A 20,438-nucleotide genomic window follows, 5' to 3' on the forward strand; every position below is an offset into this window, starting at 1 on the left:
AGCCCCGGTGAACTAGGTCTCTGCTGTATTTTCCAGGGGTTTGTGGTTCTGCGTCATGTGCAGGTGTGTGGTCCGCTTGGAGTCAGGGTTTGGGAAGGGTGTGAGGTCTGTGTTACAGTCTCTGTTTTGCACGTGGGTGTCCAGCTGTCCCAGCCCCCTCTGTGGAAGACGTGATCTCCTCTCCATTGTGTTGTCTTCGCTCCTCTGTCAAGGATCAGACCTGATTTACGTGGGTCTCTTTCTGGGCTCCCTGTTCTGTTCCATTGATCTGTCTGTCTGTGCTTTGCCTAATACATATGGTATTGATCCCTGCAGCTTCTCAGAAGTCTCTAGGTCAGGCAGCGTTAGTCCTGCCCCTGGTCCAGCAGGGCCTTGACCCACGCAGACAGCTGGAGGCCCTGCTCTCAGTTCTTCTTCTTCTATTTCTTTTTCTTTCTTTTTTTTTTTTTTTTAAGATTTTATTTATTTATTTGAGAGAGAGAGAATGAGAGACAGAGAGCACGAGAGGGAAGAGGGCAGAGGGGGAAGCAGACCCCCCGCTGAGCAGGGAGCCCGATGCGGGACTCGATCCCGGGACTCCAGGATCATGACCTGAGCCGAAGGCAGTCGTTTAACCAACTGAGCCACCCAGGCGCCCTCTTCTTCTATTTCTTTAAATGACATATATTGGGGGGGGGCGCCTGGGTGGCTCAGTCCATCAAGCATCTGCCTTCGGCTCGGGTCATGATCCCACCAGGGTCCTGGGATCGAGCCCCACGTCAGGCTCCTTGCTCAGCAGGGAGCCTGCTTCTCCCTCTCCCTCTGCTCCTCCCCCCACTACCCCTTGTTCTCTCTCTCAAATAAATAAATAAAATCTTTAAAAAAATGACATATATTGGGTTTCATCAAAGTGGTATGTACATGATTTAAAAGGACAAAAACTCCAAACTTACTGCTCAATCCCTGTCCACCTCAAACTCTTATTCCCCCAAATGCAACCACTCTCAACCCTGTGAGGTACTTGTCTGTTCTTTATGTCCTTGTATCTGAAGAACACATTTCCACCGTCATTTCTTGGTTTCTAGGCCTGAATGCCGTCCACCGTTCCCACCATGGAAGGGACAGACCCAGCTCTCCCTAGCATGCCCCCCTCCGCCACTCATGTCTCCTCCATCCCCATGGTGCTGATATGGTTCTGCCACGGAATTCAGATCCACAGCCAGCGATTATGTTTTCTAACAGGTAAGCACGGTGTGCAGCTCCAGAACATGGAATGCTTTCATGCCGTTTCCAGTCTCGTGCATGTTTTCATTTCTGGAGATGATTGTTCTGGAAGCAGGGTGGTGCCGTAAACAACGTGGTTCGTGTGTGACTCTGGCTTAGCAGCCTGAGCATTGGTGCTGAACAAACACATCACGGTCTAGAAAGCTGACTGTGTGAGTCAGTGTTCTGCGGAGAAATAGAACCAACAGGGTATGTGTGTGTAAATAGATTTACTTTAAGGGGTTGGCTTACGTGACTGTGGAGATTGGTGACTCCAAGATCTGCTGGGAAAGGTCAGCAGCTGGAGACCCAGGAAGAGCAGAATTCCCTCTCGCTCAGGGGAGTCAGGCTTTCTTTTATGCAGGCCTTCACCTGATGGGACAAGGCCCACCCACACCATGGAGGGTGACCTGCTTTCCTCAAAGTTGACTGACTTAAATGTTAATCTCACCCAAAACCACCCTTACAGAAACATCCAGAAAAGCGTTTGACCAGCTATCTGAGCACCATACCCCAGCCAACTGGACACATAAAAGTAACCATCACACCCTCAGTAATTCATCCTGAATGGACAAATCTCTTCTCAATACACTCAAAACATAGCAGGTATGGTGGCAAATCCTGTTGGTCTGGAGGCATCTCTCCTGCTCAGCCCACAGACTAATCCCTCTAAGTGTCTCAGGACGCCACCTTGGGACTTCTTTTTTTCAGTCTCTTGGAAAATTCCTTGGGACTCCTATCTTTCTCTTTCTTGGTTAGCCCCCTTAGTTTTGGTGGTTTGCTGAGACATATTTTGAAAATATTGTCTTCCCATCTGTGGCTTGTCTTTTTATTCTTTTTTTTTTTTTTTTAAGATTTTATTTATTTATTTGACAGAGAGAGAGACAGCAAGAGAGGGAACACAAGCAGGAGGAGTGGGAGAGGGAGAAGCAGTCTTCCTTGCAGAGCAGGGAGCCCGATGCGGGGCTCGATCCCAGGACCCTGGGATCATGACCTGAGCCGAAGGCAGACGCTTAACGACTGAGCCACCCAGGCGCCCCACTTTTTATTCTTTATAAGAGCAAAAGTTGTAAATTTTCATGAAGACTAATTTATCATTTTTTTTGTGTGTATGGATCACACTTATGTTGTAAATCTGAGAAATCTTTGTCTAACATAAAATGAAAATACTTTTTCTTAGGGGTTCCTGGGTGGCTCACTTTGATCTCAACTCAGGTCTTGATATCAGGGGTGTGAGTTCAAACCCTATGTTTGTCTACACGCTGGGTGTGGAGTCTACTTAAAATAAAATTTTTAAAAATTTCTTTTATTTTCTTGTGGAAGTGTGATACTTTTAGGCTTTACATTTAGGACTGTGGTTAACTTTATTTTTGTATATGGTGCAATCTATGAATTGAAATTAGCTTCTTTCTTTCTCTCTCTCTCTCTCTCTTTCCTTCCTTCCTTCCTTCCTTCCTTCCTTCCTTCCTTCCTTCCTTCCTTCCTTCCTTCCTTCCTTTTTTTGGTATTTATCTATCTCCAGCTGTTACAGCACAGATTTGTTGAAAAGACTTTCCTTTCTCTGCTCCCTCTTATTTCTTTTTCATGTCTTATTGCACTGGCTAGGACCTCCTATGAATGTTGCACGGAATGGGGTGGGGAGGAGCCCTCATCTTGTCAAGACCTCATCTCAGAGGGAAAACATCTGCTGCTTTCCATCAGCATGATGTTTGCTGTAGGGTTTTTGTACACATCCTTAATCAGGTTGAAAAAGTTCCCTTCTATTTTTAATTTGCTGGGAATGTTTGATCAGGAAAGATGCTGCTTTTCCTGCATGCATTGAGGTGACCGTGTGGATTTTTCTTTCTGCCTGTTGATATGGTGAATTACACTCATTGATATTCTAAATTTAAACCAACCTTGCATTGGTTGTGATTTATCTTTTTATATGTTGTTCGTTTCAATTTATTAACATTTTGTTGAGAATGTTTACACCCATGCACATGAAAGATATTATATATTATTATGTTTTCTTTTGGGGGATTGTCTTTGTCTGGTTTTGGTAGTGAGCACTCTGGCCACTTGTGAGCATGCCCTCCTCCACTTTTCTGGCACCGTTTGTCTAGAATTGGTTTGATTTATTTCTTAAATATTTGGTAGAATCTCCCAGTGGAGCTGTCTGGGCCTGGAGTTTTATCTGTGGCTTGGTTTTTACTACAAATTCAATTTCATCAACAGACATAAGGCTGCTTGTTTGTTTTTTTTCTTGAGTGAGCTTTGGCAGTTTGTCATCTAAGGAACTTGCCCACTTTGTCTTCATTGTCAGAATTATTGGCATGTGACTGTCGACAATAGTTCCCTATTATACTCTTAATATCTATATTACCTGAAGTGATGCCCCCCTCTCACTCTGTCAGTGACTTTTTGTTCTCTTTCTTTTCTTGCTCAATCTGGCCAAAGACTTATTCATTATATTGATTTTCTGAATGAACCAGCTTTCTGTTTCATTGATTTTCTCTGTTGTTTTACTTTCCTGTTCATGGATTTCCATTCTGATCTGTATGATTTTTTTTCCTTCTTGTACATATGTTTTTTTTAAAGATTTTATTTATTTATTTGAGAGAGAGAAAGCTTGAGCAGGGGGGTGGGGCAGAGGGAGAAGCAGACTCCCCACTGAGCAGGGAGCCCGATGTGGGACTCGATCCTAGGACCCTGGGATAATGACCTGAGCTAAAGGCAGATGCTTAACTGACTGAGCCAGGGGCCCTCATATATTGGTTTTATTTGCTCTCCTCTCCCCCCCACCCCTGTTTCTTAAGATGGAAGTTGGAATTGATTTGAAACAAGTCTTCTCTAATGTAGGCGCTCAGTGCTATGCGTTTCCCTCTGGACAGTGTTCTAGCAGGGGCCCACAAGTGTTGATACAGTGCATTTCATTTTCATTCAGTTAAAAACCCTTTCTAATTTCTTCTTAAAGTCTCTTCTTTGGTCAATGTTTTATTTGGAAACATTTTGCCTAGTTACTAAAAGTTCGAAGACTTTCTAGACATGTTTGTAGTATTGATTTCCAATCTAATTTCATTTCATGATCAGAGAACATATCTTTATGACGGGAGTCCTTCACAATTTGTTAAGATTTTTTTCATGGCCCAGACTCTGGTTTATCTTGACAAATGTTCCATATGTGCTTGGAAAGAATGTATGCTCTGCTGCTGCCGAGTGTGGTGTTCTGGAATGTCCCTCAGGTCAGGTTGGTTGTAAGGGGGAGGATCTAAGGATCCTCAGTATTGTAACTGACGGTCTGTCTATATACTCCATTGATTTACTAAGAGAGTGATGTTGAAATCGGTGACTCTACTGTTTATACCTCCTTGTCTGTATCATGTTTTGCTTTGTGTGTCCTGGAGCTCTGTTGGTAGGTATGTAAGCAGTTATGATTTTTGTTGTGTCCTCTTGATGAACGGACACCTCTCTCATTATGACACAATTCTCTTTCTCCCCTGTCACAGTCTGGGGCTGAAATCAACTTTGTCAGACATTAATATGTGACTACTTGCTTTTGATTAGCATGGAATACCTTTTCACATCCTTTACTTTTCAAGTAGTTTTCTGGTAGGCGGTATGTGCTTGGGCTGTGGTTTCTCATTGGATCTGACAATATCTTTTAAATGGGTTTTGGACCATTTACATTGAATGTGATTATGGACATGGTTGGGTCTGTATCTATTCCCTTGCTACATGTTTTCTATTTGTCTCATCTGTTCTCTGTTCTTTTTCTTGTTTCTCTGCCTTCTCTTGAATTCATTGCCTATTTTTTAATAATTCCATATCATTTATTTTGTTAGATTATTGGCTATTTTTGTTGTGATACTTCAGTGGTTTATTTAGTTTCTTTAGAGTTTGTGTTATACATCTGTTACTGATCTACCTTTGAGCAAGGTCGTACCCTTCACATATAGTAAATGGAAATTACAACACTATGCTTCCACTTCTTCCTTTCTGTTCTTTGGGCTATTATTGTAATGTATTTTACTTTTACATATGTTATAAATTCCACAATATAATTTTGTTATTATTGCTCTAAACGTTCAGCTATATTTTATAAAGGTTAATTCATTTTTAAGCCTTTATAATTTCCCATATAGTTCCATTTCTGCTGCTCTGCATTCCTTTGTGTTGGTCCAAGATTTCCATCTGGTATAATTTTTCTTCTACTTGCTGGAGATAAGTTCTCCTGGTTACTGTATGGCTGGCAAGTTTTTATTTTATCTCCATTTTTTGAAAGATATTCTCTTTGGGTAAAGAATTCTAGGCTGACAGTTATTTTTCTTCAAATGTCAAAAAAAGTTTCTTCACTGTCTTCAGGCTTCATGAGAAGTCAGCTCCCACCCTTACCTATATCCGTCTCTGTGTAGATGTCTTATTTCTCTGCTACTTTTAAGATTTCCTCTTTGTCAGTGGTTCTGAGCAATATAGTATGACAGGACTTCATGTAGTTTTTGTCATGATTCTTGTGATTGGGGTTCAATGAGCCTCTTTAATCTGTTGGGCTTATCCTTTTGTAATATAAGTTTTAGGAAAGCACATCTGGATGGTTATGGGAGGAGCGGTCTTAGGAAGGCTGGTCTGAATGTATCATGGAAGACTGGGTTTGGGAAGGCTGGTCTGGATGTATCATGGAAAACTGGGTTTGGGAAGGCTGGTCTGGATGTATCATGGAAGACTGGGTTTGGGAAGGCTGGTCTGGATGTATCATGGGAGGACTGGTCTTAGGAAGGTTGCTCTGGACAGTCCTGAGGGGACTTTGAGAAGGTTGGCTGTCTGGGATGGTGCCATGGCCTAACACAGGGACAGTCACAGGTGCTTTAGGGCAGCCTGTCACTCTCAGACTCTGTGTCTTGTCCAGCTTCCACCTCCCAGCGTGGGCTTCTCTAACTCTCCAGACCAATATGGAACCCTCACATATGTTTCCCTTGCAGTGGGCAGTTGTCCCTCTAGTGTGTTCTATTTTTTTAATTATATCTAGTACTTCTTCACTGTGGGTCTTTCTATAGATTCTAAGGCTCCACGAGGTCCCCCAACATTCTGTGTGGCTCAAAGTAGCTACTCAAGGTTTGCTGAATCAGTGAAAGAAGGAACATGTCCAAGTCCTCAGCTCATCATTTCATCCATGGCTTCAAGTCCTACGAAACCCAAGTCTCTGGCCATCGAGGAACTCTGTTCCAGGAGGGTTTTGCGGAGAGTGAGGTACAGAACACACCGCTGGCCTGTCTGGGGAAAGTGTCTGGAAGGCGGACCAGGATCGAGGTGCTGGATGGCCGTTCACATACCACTAGGGGCTTCATAATGTGCTGCCACCAACTCCCTACTGCTTGGCGTCCCCTCCACGAAGTGCTGCCTCTCTAACCACAGCATGAAAACCGAGCATTTGGTTTTGGGGGTGTAGCAGGGTTAGAACACTAAGTATAGTGCTCTCTGGGGGAGCCTGGAGCACTGGAGTCATGGTTACGATTCTGGTCTATGTGGGATTTACTTGAGTTCTTTTTTTTTAATTTTATTTCTACACTTGGCATGACAATAGATTTACATAATGAACATTTGTTAAGGGTTTCAAGTCATAGCTTTTATAGGCTTCCATCTTTTCTTGAAAGAAGACAGATTTTTGGTGTTTTTCGATTTTCACAACAATGTGGGGTGGTCTACATGGACAATCGGTATATTGTGAGGACTGGAGCTCATTCGCGCATCACGTATCACGTCTGGAAGAGGCTGATGGCATTGGAATCCCTTAACAATCTGAATTGTCATTCTGTTCATTTGCTTGAAAACTTGTCTTTAAGAGTCATTATCGTACAAAGGATGCAGAGGGAGAAAGAGGGTGAAAGACGTGAGTTTGAACCAAAGTTCTGCTACATAGAAATAATATGAATGAGGCCTCCAGCCTGGACAGGGTGGCGTATACCTGCTTCTCCCTGCTCCTGTCTTCCCTGGAAGTAAAGCAAGAGGCAGCCAGAGGGGAGCTCTGCAAGGTGGAAAGAGGAAGGTCGGCTAGCTTGGGACCCGAGGACTGAACAGCAATTCAGTGGTGGAGGTCTTATACAACCTACCCAACACGGGAAGGTGGCCCAGGCCCTGAGCCTGGCAACAGGAGACAATGACATTTTTCCATCAAAGCAGTGGAAAGGGACACCTGCAGGAAAGACTGGGGACCCCACTCAGCGACAAGGGGCCAGTGGACCCAAGACTCTGTCCCCACCGAAAGACACTGAGCAGCTGGGTGGCTCTGGTTGAGAGTGTGCCACAGGTCACATTGGCCAGGGAAGCGTCTTCATCGTGGTGGGACTGAGGCTCCTTTCCTCTACTCAGCGACACTGGGGAGGGTATCTTGCCATGTGTACTGTAGGATTTGGGAAGGCTTCATGAGCCTTAAGTGTATGTAGCTACTGTAATCAAGACAGTGTGGGATTGGGGGATGATAGACACAGATCGATGAACGAAATAGAGCCACACAGATGAGCCCAACTGACTTTTAACAAACGTGCAAAAGTACTTCAGTCAAGGAAGGTAGGTCTTCGCAACAAATGGTGGTGGAGCCATTGAACACCCACGGGCACACGTGAAACAAAACTTGACCTACATTTCACACCTTGAAATGAACTCCAATAGGTCCTGGACTTCAGTGTAAAGTGTAAAACAAGAGCTTTTGGGGAAGAAAGGGAAAATCTTCAGGATCTTAGGCTTGACACCAAAAGCACGATCCATAAAAGGAAGATGGATAAATTGGACCTCAACAGAATCAAAAACTTGCGCTTTGTGAAGGACCATGTGAAGAGGATAAAAAGATTACAGGCTGGGAGAGAAAATTTGCAAACCATATGTTCCAAAGAGGACTAGTATCTAGAATAGATAAAAATCTTTCATGTTAGCAGTAACGAGTGATCCGATCACAAAACGGGCAGAAAATGCAGTCAGATTGCTGCCGAGGATGTAGGGATGACATCGAAGCTTGGGGTGATGCTCAACACCACAGCCGTCAGGAAGAGCTAACTAAAACCACACTGAGACAGCACGGCACACCCGTCAGAGCCGTGTGGAGGGAAGCAGTGACACCCCTGGTGGCTGGACATTGTCCCCGGTACTGGTGGAGGGGGCCACTCCTGACTGGTGGGAGGCAGGGTGAATAAGCACGAGAAGGCACTCACATGGCTTGCGGTGGGTGGCTGCCGCCCCCACCTGCTGGAATCTTACAAGTTTAAGGAGTGAACTTAATGGGTTCAGTCACATGCGCCATCCAGGAGGTCCCAACAGCATGGGGTTCTCTCAAGGCTGTGCCCCCACGGGAGCAGAGCTAGGATCCGAGGACGGGAGCGGGTGAGTGGCCTCGCCTGCCCCACTCGGTCGGCTCGTGGTCCAGTGGCCATTGCGCCCTCTCTGACCTCCTCCAGCAACCACCAAATGTCAGTGAGAGAAACTGGATCTCTCCTCCACGGCTGGTGGGCAAGGAAGATGGCGCAGCCGCTCTGGAAAACAGTCCGCCAGTTTCTTCAAAACTAAACAGGCAGCTGCCGTAGGACCCAGAAATTGCACCTCTGGGCACGTATCCCAGAGAAATGGAACTATTTTACATGAAAACCTGTCCATGCATGGTCAAAGCAGTTGGATTCGTAATAGCCCCAAGCCTGGAAGTGGCCCAGATGTCCTTCAGTGGGCAGGTGGTCCGTCCTGGACGAGGAGCAGCACTCAGCCGTAAAGGTGAATGAATTATTGATACACACGACGTGGTCAAGTTCCAAAGAATCATGCTCAGTCACAAGGTTATGTGTACTGTCTGATTCCATTTACAGCACATTCTTGAAATGACAAAATCTTAGAAACAGAGAGCAGATTCTTGGTTGCCGATGGTTAGGGACCCGGGTGGTGGTCCTGGGTCGGAGGTGTGAGCCCCTAGAAAGGCAACAGGATGAATCTTGTGGTGATGGATGTTCTGTATCTTGACTGTGGTGGTCAATACACGAACCCACACGGGCGACAGAATTGTGCAAAACTAATCACGCACACAGAATACAAGTAAAACCGAGGGTTCCGAGTAAGTTTGGTGGACGGTCTCGCAGTCGATACCCTGGCGGTGGGCTTGTGCTGTGGGCTTGCAAGGTAATTCCTTCCTTGGGGAGGAACTGGCCACAAGGTCCGAGGGGTTGGGCCCTGCGTCCCACAGGCTCCTCTCATTTCATCCTGGCCACTCCTGTCTCCCTTGCGAGAGACATTGCACCCTCAGTTTACCCAACAGCACGGGGTGTAGGACCTGTCTCCTGGGGTCGGGATGCTGTGTTAAGTGCAGTTCACACGCGAGGTTAACACAGGGGACGCAGATGCTGTTCTAGGAAAGTCTGACGTCAGGACGGAAATCGGTCCCTCTTCCCAGATGACAACTCCTCCTTCTTCCTGGGGCGTTCTGGGCACGCACACAGGCTGTGGGGCCAAGCCACTCCAGAGCAGGGAAGAGCAGAGGGGAACTCTGTCTTCCGACGCCTGCAAACAAAGTGTCCGGACCCCGCGGGCCGAGCTGGGGGCACAGTGTGGTGGCGGTCGGGCATGTTGGGGGAACTGCCGGGAGCATCCCGCTTTCTGAGGGGCGCAAGGGTAGGCCTTTGCTTTTCTGGTTCATTTATTTCCCGCTGTTTGTATTCTGAACCCTGAAATGGCATTCTTTACTGGGCCCCGTTCTTCAGTCCGGTCTCTGCAGCTCACATCCCACCGTCCTCTGCTCCTATTTCTACACTGTGGCCTGTAGGACGCCATGGGGGTCCTGTCACGTGTCTCGGTCACACCCAGGGACACTGACTTCTTAGAACTTTTATGCTGGACCCGCTTCACAGACCAGCCTTACAGAGAGGCCAGAGTCCTTCAGGACCTGGTCTTGGGGTCCCGTGAGTGTGGAGACATCACCACCTCCCCGTGCAGACCCCAGCTCGGCCTGTACCCCTGACCCTACAGCCTTACCTGGGGCCAGCGTGGGGTTCCAGGGTCTGGGGAATGCATCTAATGGTGGTTCTACCAGTCCCGCTTCTGATCAGCAGGTAGAAAGTGTTCCGGCACGACTTCCAGTGGGGGTGGGGGGGTTCCCAGCTGGGAGTCCTACAATTCAGCTGGATTTGACACGATCTATTTGGAAACAGCATCCGATCCTATGGGATAAGGGCTCAGTCCTACAAGATTGTCCCCTGACCCCTCCCCCACCCCCCTGCATCACAACCACTGGCTGTTGTCTGGGCTTCCGACCAACCAGCTGCAGACTGGGGTCTCCATCACCCCTTCTTTGCTGGAGCAGCTCACAGAAAGGAGAGAAACACTGACGGTTACCAGTTTGTTAAAAGGATGTGATAACTTTATCATATATACAAGTGCACAGCCAGAAGGGAGAGCTGCCCCAGGTGGGGTCTGGGGAGGGGGCGCGGGGCTCCCATGCCCCCCCCAACCAGGGCCCACGGTCCCCACATCTCCACGTGCTCACCAACCCAGGAGCTCCCAGACCGCGTCCTTTTGGGATTTTATTGGGGTTTCATTACAAGGACGTGACTGATGAAATCTTTGGCCATTGGTGATCGATTCAACCTGCAGCCCCGCCCCTCCCGAGGTCAGGGGGTGGGGCTGAGAGGGCCCACCCTGTCACCACGTGGTCGGTTCCCCTGGCAACCAGACCCCACCCTCAGGTGCTTCCCAAACATCACCTGGTCAGCATCACAAGAGACACCTTTCTGCTCCTCCCCTTAGGGAATTCCAAGGGTTTTAGGGCCTCGGTGCTGGCAAAGGGCACGGAGACCAGATCTGTCTTGCTAGAAATCCCAGTATCACAGGCTCTTACGCCTCTTTAGGGTTTTTGGAAATCCTTCATTCTCTTTGGTCCTGGTTCTGCCGTTCCTCACAGACTCCTGACTGGGCTCACTGGTCTCACGGGAAATAAGCGGGTTAGAGTCTGAGGATGGACCAAGAGTCTCAACGCCCAGAGGCCCAGGTGCCCCGGGGGTGGTGAATGAATAGGGGAAGGCCTGGATGACATGTTTGCCGCTTCTGGCTTTTCGTCCCCCTCCAGCTCTGGGCTTACACGCTGTTCCGCAGACCAGCCCGCCCCCCGCCCAGGCCCGACCCCGCTGCTCCTCGGGCCATGCATCTGTGGTGTCACAACGCCCCTCTGCGTGAGGTCCGCGGTCCTGAGAGGGGGACGACCCTGTGCTGTCCTCGGGGCTCCCACGGCACCGCGTTCGCCCCCACGGGGCTGACACGCAAGCATCTGTAGGGAAGCAACAGACTTTTACTCCCGGGATGTCCAGGACTTATTGAGAGGATGAGTGAATGACTGCACAGAAGCCTACGTCTCTCCTGTGTCCGAGGAGCTGGAGCGTCAGTGATGGGGACCGTCTTCCCCGTGGGGCGGCACGGAGGGACCGGGAAGCGCGGGTCAGCCCCGGGGCTCACCCCGAGACACCAGGAGAAGCACCCGCTCCCCTGTCCTGGGGTCCGGGAGTCCCCGGGAACCGGTGGCCGGGGCGCGGCCCCACTTCTGGGGAGGGTCTCTGCAGGTGCTTGTCTTCCGGAAGTCATCCGCGGGAAGATGCTCTGGGAGGGCGAGGACTCAGCACCAACCTGGCTGACTCGGGAAGAATCCGCCGAGCAAACAGTCCAGGAGTGGACCGGACAGCAGCAAAGGAGGCCCCTGTAGACGCGCCCCCCGGGGAGCAGGCGGGAAGCCGTGCCTGAGGTCACCTTCAAACCCCGCTGGGAAGGCCACCCAGAGCCGTCTTGAAAAGGCGTGGAGCTGCAGGGTGGACTTCAGCCGAAATGCACGCCGTGCTTGCTGCGCACCTGGCTTGTGTCTAGGCATGTGGCCGTCCTGATGACAGCACGTGATCCCCCGGACCTAGGAGGACCCTGAGCTGCAGGACGACAGGGAAGGAGCCTGGGATGTGTGCCCAGCGCAGGGGCTGGGGCTCCGAGTCTGCTGACCCGGCCCTGACCGAGCTATCTCGTCTGATGGGAGAGGGGACATGTTCAGAACCTCCCACTTTCTTGAGAATATCTTTTATCTATTTATTTATTTTGAGAGAGAAAGAGCTTGCACGAGCAGGGGGGAGGGGCAGAGGGAGAGGGAGAGAAAGAATCTCAAGCGGAATCCACACTGAGCATGGTCTGCGACACAGGGCTTGATCTCGGGACACTGAGATCATGACCTGAGCTGAAATCAAGAGTCGGTTGCTCAACCGACTGAGCCACCCAGGCACCCCCGCATTCACATATTTAGAGGAATAGGTGTCATACAAAGTATGTTCTCAGACCCCAGTGAAATTAAACTAGAAATAAATAGCAGAAAGATAGCTGGAAAATTTTCAAATATTTGCTAATTAAACAACACACTGAAAAAAAAAAAAAAAAACAAAACCCTAGGGATCAAAGAAGACGTGTTGAGAGAAAATACGGTTCTTGTAACATCTTATCTGGTTTTGGTATTGGGTATTAGAGTCGGGCCAGGAAGTGTTTCTGCTTCTATTTTTGGGGAGAGAGTTCTGGAAAATTCGACTTATCAGAATTTGTGGAATGCTGCTAATGCAGTTGGTGAAGGGAAATGCAGGACTTAAAATGCACAAGAAAACAAGAAGAATCTCCAGTCAGTCATCTGAACTTCAGCTCTAGGAAACTGGAGTAAGCCGAAGAATTTAGGGCTAACACAAGCAGGACAGAGGAAATCAAAAAATGAGGTCAGAAGTCAACAAAATTGAGAACAGGTAAGCGATCAATAAAATTGACAAAATGAAAAACTGGTTCCTTGGAAAATCAGTAAAAGTGACAAATCTCTAGCCACAGACAGGGAAAAATATTTGCAAATTGCCTTCCTGGTAAAGGACTTGCACCCAGAATATACAAAGGACTCTTACAACTCAATAATAAAAAGCAAGCAGCTCGATTAAAAAGTAGACAACAGATCTGGACAGACCCTGCTCTAGAAGCGATACACGGATGGTGAGTGAGCATGCATAGATTCTCAACATCATCCATCACTAGAGAGGGGCCAGGGCAATGAGATGTGACCAGAACTTGTCAGAATGACTGAAGTGGGAGTGCCTGGGTGGCTCAGTCAGTTAAGTGTCTGCTTTCGGCTCAGGTCAAGATCTCAGGGTCCTGGGATCGAGTCCCGAGTCAGGCTCCCTGCTCAGGGGAGACCCTGCTTCTCCCTCTGCCTCTGCTGCCTAGCCCCCCAATCCCCGCTCATGCTCTCTCTCAAATAAATAAAATCTTTTATATTAAAAAAAGAATGAAATGTGAAAACAGAGTATACCAATTTCTGCCGAGGGTATAGAGCAGTGGGAGCTCTCATTCACTGCTGGTGGGAATGCAAACTGGTGCAGCGACCTTGGAAGACCGTTTGGAAGTCTCTGATAATGCTAACCAGTCTTGCTGAATGATCAGTAATTGTGCTTCTGAGTAGTTTTCAAGTGATTTGAGAAATTATGCCCACACAAAAAGCTGCATACGAACCAGCCTTATTCATAATCACCCAAATGGGAAGCAGTGACGATGAGCTTCAGTAGGTGAATGGATCCACAAACCGTGGTCATTAATATGGTGGGATACTACTCTGTGATAAAAAGGAGCGAGCCACCCTAGCTGCATGGGTCTTAGCTGGATATTAAGAAGTGAGAGGCTATGTGATGTCTGATTCAATTTATACGACATTCTGGAAGGGGCAAAAGTACAGACACGTAAGAGTTGTTAGGTTGGTATCAGTGGGTCGCAGATTTTCATGAGCTGGGAGGTTTGAATGCGCGAAGCACCGGGAGTTTCAGGCGGTGGAGCTATTCTGTGTACTTGAATGGTGGATACACAACCCTGGGCGTTTGTGAACACAGAACCTCGCAGCACAGAGTGAACCTTCATGTGCACAACTTAACAAAATCACATGGGAGTTTGGGAGTGCCAGGTGGAAAGCAGACTGAGAAAAAGCCATCAGAGGAGTGTGAAGGGGCTTCACGAAGAGGGCAGGGGGTGAGGCGCTGAGCCTCGCAGCTTCGGAAATGAGCAGAGGCTGCAGGCTAAGGGCAGAAGGACCTGTTCACGGCACCATCCTCCACCCACAGAGCTGCTCCTTGCGGTGGTAGGGTGACAACTCTGGAATGGCCTTGGAGACAGGGGAACTGGACAGCCGGGCCAGTGGCTGGTGGGTGGCGGGCGCGCACTGCTCACTGTTGCAGAGGGAGCTCGCAGACAAGCCAGGGAGGGGGGTGTGGTGGACCGAGCAGTGTTGGGTGCAAGTCTGAGACATCAGTGTGAACTAGTGTAGACACAGATGGTGCACGCGGGAGTGGTTACAGATGTGTGTGGTCCTGTGGGTTGGCACACACATATTCTGTTGCTGTGTGAGCCGAGGGGCGTGGAGGCCAATGCCCCACAAAGACCTGTGCTCAGACCTTGACTTTGCCCTCGTCTGGGACTACGTGGAAGAGGTCCCCGTGGCCCAAGCTGGGGAGGCACAGCACCAAATGTAATAACGTAATATTGGTTTACAAGCCATAGAATAAAACAAATATCCATGAGTCTGATATAAATAAACGGGAGAAGAGACAAGTCGCACACAGAGAAGAAATCGAGGAAGCGGACCACAGTTCCCCATCCCTCAAACGTGGGCCGTGCATAGTGACTTCCTTCCGAAGCGCCCAGCATGCGAAGGGGAGAAACCCCCAGATGCGACCTCGCCCAGGGGTCATGGTGAGCACCCTAGGAAATGAGTCATGCCGCGGGGCACGTACCCTTGCTAGGATGGAGAAGAGCGCTCTACCTCCTGAGAGCCCATAACCCCAGTGTAATCATGGGAGAACATCAGACAAGCCCAAGTTTACAGAGATTATACAAAACACCCAACCGATATTTCTCAAAACTGTAAAAATCACCCAAAACAAGAAAAAGTTTGAGAAACTGTTACAGCCAAGAAGAGTCTAGGGACACGTGGCAACTGAATGTCATGTTGTCTCTGGGTAGGGGGGACCTGAAGCAGGGAGGACAGGAGTAAGAACCCAGGAGACAAAGCGTGTGCTTTAGTTGATAAGAATGTGTGTCTATTGATTGATTAGCTGAACCACACTAAGATGTGGGCTATAACATAATACACACCATATATAAGTTAATAAATAATATAATAGTTACTATATATGGGTGTAGGGTATACGAGAACTCTCTGTCATCTTCATACCTTTCTGTAAATCTAACACTATTCTAGAGTAAAAAATTTGTTTAAAAATGATTTCTTTGTGTAATAAATAGCTCCAAAAATATAAACCACTAAGATCATTAAATTAATGAAATTATTCATACTTGTCGCTCAATGTTAATAATCCATGGTTCACTGAATAGAGAGAAATGAATGTTTGTTTGCAAAAACAGAACACAGTTACAGATTTGCTCTTTTAACTTACTATTTTTAGTTAATAAATTGAAATCAAATTGCTCTTTGTAAACTCCAAAAGACCCAGTGATTTCCTGATGATGGAAGAGATTTTGTGCTCTTGTTTTATAAATGAAAATGGTGCATCCCTAAGGATTATTTTTATTGGTGGGAATTAAGGTTTTAGCAGTTTAAAAAGGTTTAAAAGGGACCCAAATTAATAGGGGCTTTCTATTTGTGAATAGTTAGAGTCTCCTATTTGTATTGTGTATGTGAGGAAATGTTCTCTCCTTTAGAAACTCATTTTGGTACAATTTCACATCTGGATAAAAGTATATTTATCGTGATCTCTTGGGGAATGTCAATATCACATTGCTTAATAACTCTGGGTCCCCTCTTTCTAAAATATTTTATGTTCGAAATTAGAGAAACACACAAAGTGGTTGAGCTAGCTGTTTTTTTTTTTAATTCTTATGTTAATCCCCATACATTACATCATTAGTTTTAGATGTAGTGTTCCATGATTCATTGTTTGTGCATAACACCCAGTGCTCCATGCAGAACGTGCCCTCCTCAATACCCACCACCAGGCCAACCCATCCTCCCACCCCCCTCCCCTCTAGAACCCTGTTTGTTTTTCAGAGTCCATCGTCTCTCATGGTTCGTCCACCCCTCCGATTTTCCCCGCTTCACTCTTCCCCTCCTGCTACCTTCTTCTTCTTCTTCTTCTTTTTTTTCCTTAACATATATTGCATTATTTGTTTCAGAGGTACAGATCTGAGATTCAACAGTCTTGCACAATTCACAGCGCTTACCAGAGCACATACCCTCCCCAGTGTCTATCACCCAGTCACCCCATCCCTCCCACCCCACCCCCCACTCCAGCAACCCTCAGTTTGTTTCCTGCAATTAAGAACTCCTCATATCAGTGAGGTCATATGATACATGTCTTTCTCTGTTTGACTTATTTCACTCAACATAATACCCTCCAGTTCCATCCACGTCGTTGCAAATGGCAAGATCTCATTCCTTTTGATGGCTGCATAATATTCCATTGTATATATATACCACCTCTTCTTTATCCATTCATCTGTCGATGGACATCTTGGCTCTTTCCACAGTTTGGCTATTGTGGACATTGCTGCTATAAACATCGGGGTGCACGTACCCCTTCGGATCCCTACTTTTGTATCTTTGGGGTAAATACCCAGTAGTGCAATTGCTGGATCATATGGTTGAGCTAGCTGGTTTTTAATTGCTTCCGTTTCTCTTAGGTTACTGAGTAATTCTAGATTCACCCCATACTATCTGATAAATGAGTACAAGTGTTACACCAAAGGACTTGGGTTTGTCTTATGGATTGGTTCTTAAAATAAACGTAAATAGAAAAGAAGGAAGACCCACAGCTGAAAAGCAATTGATTCTTTAAAATATTAATTTTATGCACATTTTATTTCCTATTTGAATACCAAGCATTCTGGCAAAAAAATTTTTTTTTTGCTTCTTAATTAGAAAATTAAAACCGGAAAGCTTAGCACACTGAAAGCGAGTTCGTGCAGCCCTGAGCTGCAACAATGCAGCGTCCACGTCTCCCTGAACACAGCTGTCTACCTCTGCCAGCCACTTCTCACTCTGCTGTGGTTTCCTGGGAGCGCCCGGAGGCTCTCCGACTAATGGACAGCAGGGCATCTGCACTCTGTAACCTTTAACCATTTGCTTCTGTCCTGCCTCAGTTTCCTCGTACTTGGTGCTCGGTTCCTTCCTGAGCTTTCTTCTCCTTCATCCTCAGAGTGGGAGGGTTTTCACTGAAGGCTCTCTGCTTGTCTGGTGAGTCCTGGAAGATCTCTTGTGCAGGTTGTCTTTGCTTTGTCCCCACTGTGTTCAAGAAGTCCATCTGTCTTTGGGAGCAGATTACCCAGTATTCAAAATTGTAAGTAGTTGACTTGGATTTTCCCACATATTTGAGATCTACAAGGTAATGTGAACTGAGTCCCTGATACGTGCTTGCCCGTTCTAGGGGCTCTGCCTGAGCAAGCTCACTGCATCGTCATACAACCCTGGGTTAGGTGTTGCTTGTGTCCCAACTTAGAGACGTGGAAAAGGTGTCCAGGCATGCCCCGGTGGGATCTTGGCACGTGCATGTGCCCAGCACTGTGAAAAAGCTAATCCTAATGTATCTGCTTCCTCTACACTTAGATACCAGCAAGTTAAACATGCTTACAGCTATCATATATGAAAATAAACACATCTTTACAATACATTAAAGGCATCATACACCATGGTCAAAGGGGATTTATTCCGGGGATGCAAGGATGGTTCAACATCTGCAAATCAATCAATGTGATCTCAGTAGATGTAGAAAAGGCATTTGACAAAATTTAATTCCAGTCAGGATAAAAACTCTCAGTGAAGGGGGTTTAGAGGGAACATACCTCAACCCAATAAAGACATAATGACAAGTTCACAGCTAATATCATACCCGATGGTGAGAAGCTGAAAGCTTTTCCTATAAGGACAGGAACAAGACAAGGATGTCCGCTCTTGCCGCTTCCACTCAACATAGTACTAGAAGTTGTAGCCACACCACTTATGCAAGAAAAGGAAATAAAAGGCATCCAAATTGGAAAGGAAGAAGTAAAATTTTCTCACTTAGTGTAATGCCCTCAAGGTCCATCCTTGTCATCACAATGGTATGATTCCCTTCTTTTTAAGAGGCTGAACAATATTTTAGTGTGTGTGTGTGTGTGTGTGTGTGTGTGTGTGTATCATATTTTTAATCCATTCATCCACTGAAGGACACTTGGGTTGTTTCCATATCTTGGCTACTGTAAATAATGCTGCAATAAACATCGGGGTGTTAATATCTCATCAAGATAGTGATTTCAGGGGCTCCTGAGTGGCTTAGTTGGTTAAGCATCTGACTCTTGATCTCAGCTCAGGTCTTGATCTCAGGGTTGTGAGTTCAAGCCCCACACTGGGCTGCAGCCTGGGCAGGAAGCCTACTTAAATTGGATATGCATCCAGAAGTGGGGTTGCTGGTCAAATGGTATTTCTACTTTTAATTTTTTGAGGACCTTCCACAGTGTTTTCTATCCTGGTTGTACCAACTTACAGTCCTACCACCTGTGCACGAGGGCTCCCTTTTCTCCAAATCCTCACTGACATTTGTTCTCCACTGTCTTTTTGATACCAACCATTCTAACACACGTGTGGCAACATCTCACTGTGGCTTTGATTTGTATTTCCCTGATGACTAGTGATGTTGAGCACCTTTTCATGTACCTGTTAGTTATTTTTATGTCTCTGGGAAAATGTCATTTTTAAAAAACACCCACTTTTTAATTGGATTATTTTTTTTTTTTTCTGTTGAGTTGTATGAGTTCCTTATATATTTTGAATACCAATCCCTCATCATATATGTGGTTTGCAAATGTGTTTCCTTTTCTGTAGTTGCCTTTTCTCTGTGTCCATGGTTTCTTTGCTGTGCAGAGCCTTTTAGTTTGATGTCGTTCCACTTGTTGAATTTTACTCTCATTGCTTATGCTTTTGGTGTCATATGCAAAAAATCTTTGCCAAGACCAATGCCAAAGAGTTTCCCCCCATGTTTTTTTTTTTGTGTGTGTGGCAGTTTTATAGGTTTAAGTGTTATGTTTAAGTCTTTAATCCATTTCAAGTTAATTTTTGTGAGTGGTGTAAGATAGGGAGTCCAGTTTCATTCTCTGCATGTGATTATCCAGTTTCTCCAACATCTTTTATTGAAAAGACCATCCTTTCCCCATTGTGTGTTCTTGGCTCTCTTGTCAAATATTAGTTGACCCGTATGTGTGGGGATTGTTTATTTCTGGGCTCTCAATTTGCTTCCATTGATCTATGTGTCTTTTTTTATTCCATTACCATACTCTTTTGATTACTAAAGCTTCATAATATAGCTTGAAATCAGGAAGCATGATGCCTCCAGCTCTGTTCTACCTCAAGATTACTTTGGCCATTTGGGGTCATTAGTGGTTGCATCCAAATTTTGGGATTGTTTTTTTCTTTTTCTGTGACAAATGCCCTTGGCATCTTGATAGGGACTGCATTGAATGTATATATGACTTTGGGTAGTATGGACATTCTAACAGTATTAATTCTTCTGATCCATGAACACAAGATGTCTTTCCATTTATTTGTGTCTTCTTCAATTTCTGTCATCAATATTTTAAGGTTTTCAGTGTACAGGTGTTTCACCTTCTTGGTTAAATCTATTCCTAGTACTTTATTGGTTTTGATGGCATTATGAATGGGATTGCTTTCTTTATTTCTTTTTCAGATACTTGGTTGTTGGTGTACAGAAATACATTGATCCTTATATTCTGGTTTTGAATCCTGAAGCTTTACTGAATTCATCTATTAGTTTGAACGGTGTTTTGGTGGAGTCTTAAGGATTTTCTGTATAAAAGATGATGTAATTACCAAAGAGAGAAAATTTAACTTCCTCCTTTCCAATTCTAATTGGAATCCTATTTTTTTCTTCCCTAATTGCTTTAGTTAAGACTTCCTGTACTATGTTGGATTGGAGTGGCATGAGTGGGCACCCTTGTCTGATTCCAGATCTTAGAGGAAAAGCTTTCAGCTTTTCACCATTGAGTATGACATTAGCTGTGGGCTTGTCACGCACGGCCTTTATCGTGTTGAGGTACATTCCTTCTATACTCAATTTGTTGAGAGTCTTTATCATGAACAGATGCTGAACTTTGTCAAATGCTTAATTGAGATGGCCGTGTGGTTTTTATCCTTCATTCTATCAGTG

This window comes from Mirounga leonina, unplaced genomic scaffold, assembly GCF_011800145.1.
Source record: "Mirounga leonina isolate KUSES-001 unplaced genomic scaffold, KU_Mleo_1.0 Mir_199, whole genome shotgun sequence".
Taxonomy (NCBI): domain Eukaryota; kingdom Metazoa; phylum Chordata; class Mammalia; order Carnivora; family Phocidae; genus Mirounga; species Mirounga leonina.